The 11,464-nt window shown below is 44.3% G+C and overlaps 1 protein-coding gene across 3 annotated transcripts in view; it reads left to right on the top strand.

Moving 5' to 3' along the window:
* ZNF557 (zinc finger protein 557) overlaps window positions 1-11,464 on the top strand; it is a 106,473-nt gene that overhangs the window by 34,632 nt on the left and 60,377 nt on the right. The window lies entirely within an intron of this gene.

Below are 11,464 nucleotides of genomic sequence, written 5' to 3'. Positions count from 1 at the left end.
CTCACTCAGCACGAGTCACAGCTTGCCTGCCTTGACTCCCCCAGACCAGGTAGACGAATATCCCCAGCAAAGAGCAACCCGTCTCCCCCAAGGGAAGCAATACCAGTTTCAACAGGCAAGACTCCAGGTTCTCCAACATAGGTGTCAGGCAGTCCTAGAAAACTGCATCTATTCCCATGGTCACAAAATAAAGTTGATGGAAGGGTCAGCAAGCAGCACCCTCAACTGAATGAGGAGGGAAGCCCACAGTGTAAATCCCTCAAGTCCCCCCAGCATGAGATGACTGCCCCTGTGGAGACCCTCCTTTATCCCAAGCACAGAATCATCTGAGCCCCAGCAGGTAACTTCTCAGCCTCTTCGTGCAATACAGAGATCTCTGTCCCCAAGTTATAGTGGATAGGTAGAGCCCCATCAAACCAAATGTCCCTCGTCTTAGGGAATGTTGAGGACCCATCTCAGAACAAGGAAGACAGTCAGGGCACCTGGGTGGCTCAGTTGGTTAAGTGTCTGACTCTTGATTTCAGCTTGGGTCATGACATCACAGTCATGCGATTGAACCCTGCATAAAGCTTCATACTCAGTGTGGAGCCTGCTATGACTGTCTGTCTGTCTGTCTGTCTGTCTCTCTCTCTCTCTCTCTCTCTCTCTCTCTCTGCCTCCCTCCCTCCCTCCTCCCATATCCCCTCCTTTCTCTCTTTCTCCCTCCCTCCTTTCCCTCCCTCTCCCTCTGCCCCTCTCCCCTTCTCTTTCTCCCTCTTTCCCTCCTACTCCCTCTCTACCCTTCTCTCTCTCTCTCTCATAATCAATAAACATTAAAAAGAAGAAGAAGGAAGGCAATCATAGTCCTGATAAGCCAGCAGAGACCCCAAGCTCTCATTATCCAAGAGACAGGAGCTCAGGAAGCAAAATTTCCTCCAACATTTCCTGCCCTAGCGGACCCATTCCCAGCTGACCCTCAGATCATCTCCGCAAAGAGGCAATAGTGAATGAGAAAGGCTGGAGCTGGGGTCAAGGCTGAGAGGGATAGAGAGGGGAGAGGAGTTAAAGAAGTAAAGGAAGAAAGGAGACCTTCTAAGTTGGTCCAATGCCACGAGTGAATTCATGAGGCTCCAAACAGCTACAATGACCAGAAACCAGGCTCTCAGGAGAAAAATGAGCAGAACAAAGAAATTCTGGGCTGACGAAGAGAAGTGGCCTAGAGGAGAGGTGGGTGCATCTGCTAGCCTCCAAGATGGCCACCAAGGGTCCTTGCACTTGGTACCCATGCCCTGTGCGGTCTCCTCCCACACTGAATCAGACGTGACCCAAGTGAGCAACACAACGTTACAGAAGGGACAGTATGTCATATCTGGGGCTATGTCCTAAAACACAGTGGAGCTCCCTCCTTAGTCTCCTAGGTTGCTTCCTCTAAGGGAGAAGCCATCGGCCACCCCATGAAGGTACCCAAGCAACCCCAGGGAGATATCCACGTGAGAAGAACCAACTCAGCGGCAAAGAGCTAGCCATTCACCAAGCTGCGTTGAAAGATCTCCCAGCCCTGATTTTTGAACTCTGTGTGCTAAAATGTTTGGGGATGAAGTTTACTGCTGTCTGCAACCTACTTCAACATGTTTTTTTTTTTTAATTTTTGTTAATGTTTATTTTTGAGAGAGAGAGAGAGAGACAGAGTGTGATCTGGGGAGGGGCAGAGAGAGAAGGAAACACAGAATCCGAAGCAGGCTCCAGGCTCCGAGCTGTCAGCACACAGCCCGATGTGGGGCTCGAACCGTGAGATCATGACCTGAGCCGAAGTCAGATGTTTAACCAACTGAGCCACCCAGGCGCCCACCCCCGCCTTTTTTTTTTAATGGTGGATTGATGGATGATAGAGGAATGAAAGTAGCAAAGCACGTATAGAAAAATGCTGTAGAATCTAGGGGTGGATATTAGTTCATTAGGACCGCCTAAACAAAACACCACAGACTAGGGGACTTAAGCAACAGAAATTTACTTTCCCACAGTTCTGGAAGTCCAAGCTCAAGATGCCAGCAAAGTTGGCTTCTTCTGAGGCTTCTCTCCTTGGCTTGCAGATGACCACCCTCTTGCTGCCTCTCTGTGTGGTGGTCATCCCTCTGAGTGTGTGTGCTCCTGCCATCTCTTGGTCCATATGTTTTAATCTCCTCTCCTCATAAGGACACCCTAATGGCCTCATTTAACCTTAATTCTTGAAAGGCTCAACCTCAGAATATGGTCATGTGAGGAGGTGCCAGTGATTTGGGCTTCAACATGTGAACGTGAGGGGACAGAATTCAGCCCACAACACGAGTGTTCACTGTAAAACTCTTTCAAATTATCCCCATACTTGAAATTTTTTCATAATAAATTGGGCGCAGGTGATGTGCTAAGTCACTAAAGGAAAAATGGATTGTTTTAAAAAATCATGTCAGGGGGACCTGGGGAAGATGGCGGCGTAGGAGGACGCTGGGCTCACCACGTCCTGCTGATCACTTAGATTCCAACTACACCTGCCTAAATAACCCAGAAAACCGCCAGAAGACTAGCAGAACAGAGTCTCCAGAACCAAGTGCAGACGAGAGGCCCACAGAAGAGAGGCCCCTCCCAAAGTGGATCACCAAAGGAGAAGCGAGCTGAGCCTACCCCTCCCGCCCCCATGCACCTTGCCGATCCACCCCAGCTAATACACCAGATCCCAGCACCACAAGCCTGGCAGTGTGCAAGTAGCCCAGATGGGCCACGCCACCCCACAGTGAATCCCGCCCCTAGGAGAGGGGAAGAGAAGTCACACCAGTCTGACTGTGGCCCCAGCAGTGGGCTGGGGGCAGACATCAGGCCTGACGGTGGCCCTGCCCACCAACGCGAGTTATTCAAGACAACACAGGGGAAGTGCCCTGCAGTTCCGCACCACTCCAGGGACTATCCAAAATGACCAAATGGAAGAATTCCCCTCAAAAGAATCTCCAGGAAATAACAACAGCTAACGGACTGATCAAAAAGGATTTAAACAATATAACAGAAAGTGAATTTAGAATAATAGTCATAAAATTAATCTCTGGGCTTGAAAACAGTACAGAGAACAGCAGAGAATCTATTGCTACAGAGATCAAGGGACTAAGGAATAGTCAGGAGGAGCTAAAAAAATGCTATAAACGAGCTGCAAAATAAAATGGAAACAACCACATCTCGGATTGAAGAGGCAGAGGAGAGAACAGGTGAACGAGAAGATAAAATTATGGAAAAGAGGAAGCTGAGAAAAAGAGAGATACAAAGAATCCAGGAGTATGAGGGGAAAATTAGAGAACTAAGTGATGTACTAAAGAGAAATAACCTACGCATAATTGGTATTCCAGAGGAGGAAGAGAGAGGGAAAGGTGCTGAAGGTGTACTTGAAGAAATAATAGCTGAGAACTTCCCTGATCTGGGGAAGGAAAATGGCATTGAAATCCAAGAGGCACAGAGAACTCCCTTCAGACATAACTTGAATCGATCTTCTGCATGACATATCATAGTGAAACTGGCAAAATACAAGGATAAAGAGAAAATTCTGAAAGCAACAAGGGATAAACGTGCTCTAACATATAAAGGGAGACCTATAAGACTCATGACCGATCTCTCTACTGAAACTTGGCAGGCCAGAAAGGAATGGCAGGAGATCTTCAATGTGATGAACAGAAAAAATATGCAGCCGAGAATCCTTTATCCAGCAAGTCTGTCATTTAGAATAGAAGGAGAGATAAAGGTCTTCCCAAACAAACAAAAACTGAAGGAATTCGTCACCACTAAACCAGCCCTACAAGAGATCCTAAGGGGGATCCTGTGAAACAAAGTACCAGAGACATCGCTACAAACATAAAACATACAGACATCACAATGACTCTAAACCCATATCTTTCTATAATAACGCTGAATGTAAATGGACTAAATGCGCCAACCAAAAGTCATAGGGTATCACAATGGATAAAAAACAAGACCCATCTATTTGCTGTCTACAAGAGACTCATTTTAGACCTGAGTACACATTCAGATTGAGAGTGAGGGGATGGAGAACTATCTATCATGCTACTGGAAGTCAAAAGAAAGCTGGAGTAGCCATAGTTATATCAGACAAACTAGACTTTAAATTAAAGGCTGTAACAAGAGATGAAGAAGGGCATTATATAATAATTACAGTGTCTATCCATCAGGAAGAGCTAACAATTATAAATGTCTATGCGCTGAATACAGGAGCCCCCAAATATATAAAACAATTACTCACAAACATAAGCAACCTTATTGATAAGAATGTGGTAATTGCAGGGGACTTGAATACTCCACTTACAGAAATGGATAGATCATCTAGACACACAGTCAATAAAGAAACAAGGGCCCTGAATGATACATTGGATCAGATGGACTTGACAGATATATTTAGAACTCTGCATCCCAAAGCAACAGAATATACTGTCTTCTTGAGTGCACATGGAACATTCTCCAAGACAGATCACATACTGGGTCACAAAACAGCCCTTCATAAGTGTACAAGAATTGAAATCATACCATGCATACTTTCAGACCTCAATGCTATGAAACTTGAAATCAACCACAGGAAAAAGTCTGGAAACCCTCCAAAAGCATGGGGGTTAAAGAACACCCTACTAAAGAATGAGTGGGTCAACCAGGCAATTAGAGAAGAAATTTAAAAATATATGGAAACAAATGAAAATGAAAATACAACAATCCAAACGCTTTGGGATGCAGCAAAGGCAGTCCTGAGAGGAAAATGCATTGCAATCCTCAGGCCTATCTCAAAACAAGAAAAATCCCAAATACAAAATCTAACAGCACACCTAAAGGAAATAGAAGCAGAACAGCAAAGACAGCCTAAACCCAGCAGAAGAAGAGAAATAATAAAGATCAGAGCAGAAATAAACAATATAGAATCTAAAAAAACTGTAGAGCAGATCAACGAAACCAAGAGTTGGTTTTTTGAAAAAATAAACAAAATTGATAAACCTCTAGCCAGGCTTCTCAAAAAGAAAAGAGAGAGGACCCAAATAGATAAAATCATGAATGAAAATGGAATTATTACAACCAATCCCTCAGAAATACAAGCAATTATCAGGGAATACTATGAAAAATTATATGCCAACAAACTGGACAACCTGGAAGAAATGGACAAATTCCTAAATACCCACACACTTCCAAAACTCAATCAGGAGGAAATAGAAAGCTTGAACAGACCCATAACCAGCGAAGAAATTGAATCAGTTATCAAAAATCTCCCAACAAATGAGAGTCCAGGACCAGATGGCTTTCCTGGGGAGTTCTACCAGACATTTAAACAGAGATAATACCTATCCTTCTCAAGCTGTTCCAAAAAATAGAAAGGGAAGGAAAACTTCCAGACTCATTCTATGAAGCCAGCATTACTTTGATTCCCAAACCAGACAGAGACCCAGAAAAAAAGAGAACTACAGGCCAATATCCCTGACAAATATGGATGCAAAACTTCTCAACAAGATACTAGCAAATCGAATTCAACAGCATATAAAAAGAATTATTCACCACGATCAAGTGGGATTCATTCCTGGGCTGCAGGGCTGGTTCAACACTCGCAAATCAATCAACGTAATACATCACATTAATAAAAGAAAAGATAAGAACCATATGATCCTGTCAATTGATGCAGAAAAGGCGTGACAAAATTCAGCATCGTTTCTTAATAAAAACCCTCGAAAAAGTCGGGATAGAAGGAACATACTTAAAGATCGTAAAAGCCATTTATGAAAAGCCCACAGCTAATATCATCCTCAATGGGGAAAAACTGAGAAATTTCCCTGAGATCAGGAACACGACAGGGATGTCCACTTTCACCGCTGTTGTTTAACATAGTGTTGGAAGTTCTAGCATCAGCAATCAGACAACAAAATGAAATCAAAGGCATCAGAATTGGCAAAGATGAAGTCAAGCTTTCACTTTTTGCAGATGACATGATATTATACATGGAAAATCCAATAGACTCCACCAAAAGTCTGCTAGAACTGATACATGAATTCAGCAAAGTTGCAGAATACAAGAGCAATGTACAGAAATCAGTTGCATTCTTATACACTAATAATGAAGCAACAGAAAGACAAATAAAGAAACTGATCCCATTCACAATTGCACCAAGAAGCATAAAATACCTAGGAATAAACCTAACCAAAGATGTAAAAGATCTGTATGCTGAAAACTATAGAAAGCTTATGAAGGGAATTGAAGAAGATATAAAGAAATGGAAAAACATCCCGTGCTCATGGATTGGAAGAATAAATATTGTCAAAATGTCAATACTACCCAAAGCGATCTACACATTCAATGCAATCCCAATCAAAATTGCACCAGCATTCTTCTTGAAGCTAGTACAAACAATCCTAAAATTCATATGGAACCACAAAAGGCCCCGAATAGCCAAAGTAATTTTGAAGAAGACCAAAGCAGGAGGCATCACAATCTCAGACTTTAGCCTCTACTACAAAGCTGTAATCATCAAGACAGCATGGTATTGGCACAAAAACAGACACATAGACCAATGGAACAGAATAGAAACCCCAGAACTAGACCCACAAATGTATGGCCAACTAATCTTTGACAAAGCAGGAAAGAACATTCAACAGAAGACGGTCTCTTTAACAAATGTTGCTGGGAGAACTGGACAGCAACCCTAGAAGAGAAAGCAAGAAAAGACCTCTCTGACCTCAGCCGTAGCAATTTCTTACTTGACACATCCCCAAAGGCAAGGGAATTAAAGGCAAAAATGAACTACTGGGAACTTATGGAGATAAAAAGCTTCTGCACAGCAAAGGAAACAACCAACAAAACTAAAGGGCAACCAACAGAATGGGAAAAGATATGTGCAAATGACATATCAGACAAAGGGCTAGTATCCAAAATCTATAAAGAGCTCGCCAAACTCCACACCCGAAAAACAAATAACCCAGTGAAGAAATGGGCAGAAAACATGAATAGACACTTCTCTAAAGAAGACATCCGGATGGCCAACAGGCACATGAAAAGATGCTCAACGTCGCTCCTCATCAGGGAAATACAAATCAAAACCACATTCAGATATCACCCCACGCCAGTCAGAGCGGCCAAAATGAACAAATCAGGAGACTATAGATGCTGGAGAGGATGTGGAGAAACGGGAACCCTCTTGCACTGTTGGTGGGAATGCAAATTGGTGCAGCCACTCTGCAAAACAGTGTGGAGGTTCCTCAAAAAATTAAAAATAGACCTACCCTATGACCCAACAATAGCACTGCTAGGAATTTACCCAAGGGATACAGGAGTACTGATGCATAGGGGCACTTGTACCCCAATGTGTATAGCAGCACTCTCAACAATAGCCACATTATCGAAAGAGCCTAAATGTCCATCAACTGATGAATGGATAAAGAAATTGTGGTTTATATACACAGTGGAGTACTACGTGGCAAAAAATAAAAATAAAGTAAAAAATCATGTCAGAACCACTAGTTGGTTTGTGAAATGAGCATTTTATTTGATTTGATGTGAAAATGGGAAGCGATTAAAGTCCTAGAAGAAACCAAGGCATAAATATTTTATATATAATCTCAAAGGAGAGATAGTCTTTTTAAACTATACATAAAACAAGAAGAAACAAAAATTAATACATTTGATTTCATTTTTAAAAATCTGCAAGGAAAAAACTTGAGGCCAAAAAAAAAAAAAAAAAAAAAAAGGAAAATGTTGGCAACTCATCACCAAGAGCTAATTTATTAGTATTAGAGATCTTACCAAACCAAAGAAAAAGACCAAGAATCCATTGGAGAAATAGGTAAATGCTGGAACAGAGCTCACAGAAAATGCAGAACAGTCTCAACAGACGAGATGATTCCCAACAACCCTTCAAAAGAAAACTACCAAGTAAAATACGGAGATTCCTCTTTTCATTTTTCAAGTTCATTATGTTACTAGCCAGGATGTGGGAAGTGGCGCTCCCACACCTCTGTGGCTGGGCCTTGAATCAGACACAGGAACCCGACCCGACAGTGACAGTCCGCCAGAGCCCAGGGTGGCGGGGAGAGGCGGAAAGAGCCGAACCGTGGCCGGAAACCGGAATGCAGAGGCGAGGCGGCGAGAGCCCGACGGAAGGAGCGGAACGGAGGAGCGGGAGAGGCGGCGAGGCGGCGTTATACGAAAGGAGCCCAAGGCGGGCGGAAGGAGCCGAGGTCCGCCGAAGGGGGAGGTGGGTACCGGGCAGAGCAGAAGTGGCGGAGGGCGCCGAGCAGGGGCCTCACGGGGAAGAACAGACAGGTCGCGGGGGCAGAAAGGGGAGAGGCTGGCGGCACAGGAGCGCGAGGCCGAGGCGAGGGTGGCGGAGAACGGGGTGGCTGTGCCGTGCGGGAGGAGCCCTGGAGGCCGGTCCCCGGGCCTTCCTGGGGCGTCGCGCGCAGGGGTCCCGGATGCCGTCCTCCCGCTGCCCTTCTCTCTGCTGCTGCCCTTCGATCCGACGCCGCAGCGTGTTCTCCGCCCGCGACGAGGACGCGCGGACCCCGCCCGGCCTGACCCCCTCCGGGCTCGATCACCCCGTGGGGTCTGATGCTGATGTCCGTTGACGAGACTGTTGCCCCCGGGTGCAGCGTCTGGCCCGCCCTGCGCCCGCGACCCAGCCCCTGGGGAAAGCCGGCCGGGGTGCCAGGGGCCCCACGCCAGCCGGCCGGGGGGTTCTGGGAGGAGACCCCGGGTCCGAGACAGATTGTGGTCCCACTCCTGACCGTCTGTCCACTTCCAACACCAACGCCTTCTTCGGCGAGGTGGCCGTTACCTGTCCCAGCTTCTGTCTCTTAGGGCCCTTGCTGCGGGCTTTGTCAGCGTTTGCATTGAGCAGAGCTGGTGTTTTAACCCTTGGCCTTGGCTTGGTATTCTCAGTCCCGGCACTACGGACATTTGCGGCTGGGTGACTGCTTTGTAGGATGTTTGAGAATACTGGCCTCCACCGGCTAGAGGCCAGGACCAATCCTCTTCCGCCTAACTTGGAGACAAAGACAAATTGGGTCCTCTTCCTTCAACTCTTTGACAAGGACAAATGTCTTCGGTCATTGACAAATGTCCACTGGGGTACAAATTTGTTCTCTCGTGGCCATCAATGACCTAGACTAGCTATTTTCTGAGCTACATACCAAGGTTTTATGCTTAGAATAGTTTTATTTGTTTTTTAGCATTTATTTTTGGGAGACAGAGCATGAGCAGGGGAGGGACAAAGAGAGAGGGAGAAACAGAATCTTAAAGCAGGCTCCAGATTCTGAGCTGTCAGCACAGAGCCCAAGGTGGGGCTCAAACCTACGAACTCTGAGATCATGACCTGAGCCAAAGTTCAAGGCCATCCAGGTGCCCCTGCTTAGAATCATCTTAAAGTCCTATCTTGAGGGGCGCCTGGGTGGCTCAGTCGCTCAGTGGGTTGGGTGGCAGACCTGCTCAGGTCATGATGTCACAGCTCCTGAGTTCGAGCCCCACATCAGGCTCCGTGCTGACAGCTCAGAGCCAGGAGCCTGCTTCGGATTCTGTATCTGCCCCTTCCCTGTTCATGCTCTCTCGCTCTCTCAAATAAACATCTTTATTTAAAAAAAAAAAAAAAAAGTCCTATCTTGGGCAACTGCAGTCCTTCATTGTTCACCCCTCTCTCTTCTAGCACAGCTCTTGCTCCTGGATCTTGGCCCAGTGGTGCCCCCATGTGCACACCCTCATCAGATGCCGCAGCTTTGCCCTGGGAGACGGGAGTTAAGTAGAGATCCAGGCCTTATCCTCTTTTCAGATTTCAAGAGACAACACTTTCATCAACTGCTGTTTTTCACAACAGCCTCCACCAAAGTCCACAGCTAGAGGCAAGAATTTAATTTCCCTGGAAAGCACGCAGTGGGCAAGGGGAGAGTAGGTGGGTCCCTAAACAGCTTCCTTTCTGCTTCCTCAGCCATAATTCCAGCTCCGGCCCACCGGCAGGCTGCAGCAAATTCCCGCCTCACAAAAACTATCTCCATAGCCTCTCATCCTGCAGCTGGTTCTCTGGTCTTTTTCATTACCTCTCACGATAGTTTCCTTCCACAGGCGTTCCTGGCTTTATCTTTGGAGAGGCATCCAGATGCCGGTTAATTTGCCAGCTTGTGGCTCCGAATTGTAGGCAACTTCCTATCCTACCTGCTTTTTAAAAAATACGTTCAAACAGTTGAAATGTTAACTCAAATTTATACTAAAATTTATGTTTCTACTATGGAAGGTTGAAGGCATAAAGAACAGTATAAGAGCTCCGTGTAATAAATGACAGGATAATATAACTTGAATATCACTATTTGCAACTACAAATGATACTGGATCCATGGAAGATAAGAGTGCTTGTTAACTTCAAAAATAGATTCTTCCAAGATAACAGTTGCCTGCTGATGGATGGTCACAAAACCACCTTAGAATGCATCTTTCTGTAAAACAGAACACGAACCCGATCAAGACTTCATTTCCAACTATTATTTCCCTTGGAACAACAGATGCCAGACTGAAATGTTAAGTGAAACCGTGGAATTGCAATAAACCAAATGAAAACTGTATAAAACTCTGCAAGACATACAATCCCATTCCTTCTAGAAATAGTTAACATACTCATCATCATCATCATCATCATCATCCCTCTCCACCCCCACCCCAACAAGCTATGGAGATTGAAGAGACTTCACATACAGATCAATCAGTTGCAAACTGTGGATTTTACAAAGATCCTTAATCAAATAAAATGTAAAAACCAGGGAACAAACAAGACAAATGGGGAAACTATTTAAAAAATAATAATAAAAGTGCTGTAAGCTGTGTGAAGAAGTGAATCACTTGAAATGCCCATTTTGTAGTGTATGCACACTCTTTTTGGCTGCATTTGGGGACAGGATTTCATGCGTGTAAGGGCATACATAGTCCATGAACTATTCCAGGATACAAGTACCTGTGATCAAATGTTGAATGCATCTTTCAGTCCTCCTCCATTTATTCCCTTCCAAACTTTAATATATATTTTGGTGTGTAGCATCTAAAACTTTTATCATTCCTAATTTAAATGTACACAAGTGCCTATTTTTTTAGGCACTATTAACTTATTTTTATTCTCTTTTCTAAGGTGACAGAAGACAGGTGATGGATGGATGGATGGATGGATAGACAGATGCTAGATATACATAGATGGTAGATAGATGTTCCTTGTATAGTTTTTTATATTTTACATTTTCTTTATACAATCTTGTAAACCTTTTTATATCATTTAGTTTTTCTAATGTTTCTAGAACATTTAATTTTATGCATGCATAGTCATTTATTAAGCATTTCTATATTATTGAGATATTGTTTCTGATTATTTGCTTATTTTGTGTAATATCGCAATGAAAATCCTCCTGCACGAATATTTCTTTGAATTGCTGAGGTTTTCCTTAGGAGAGGTTCTATATATATA

This window comes from Panthera uncia, chromosome A2 (genome assembly GCF_023721935.1).
Source record: "Panthera uncia isolate 11264 chromosome A2, Puncia_PCG_1.0, whole genome shotgun sequence".
Taxonomy (NCBI): Eukaryota; Metazoa; Chordata; class Mammalia; order Carnivora; family Felidae; genus Panthera; species Panthera uncia.
Note: the sequence above shows the minus strand (reverse complement) of the source record. Positions and strands in the feature narration are given on the sequence as shown.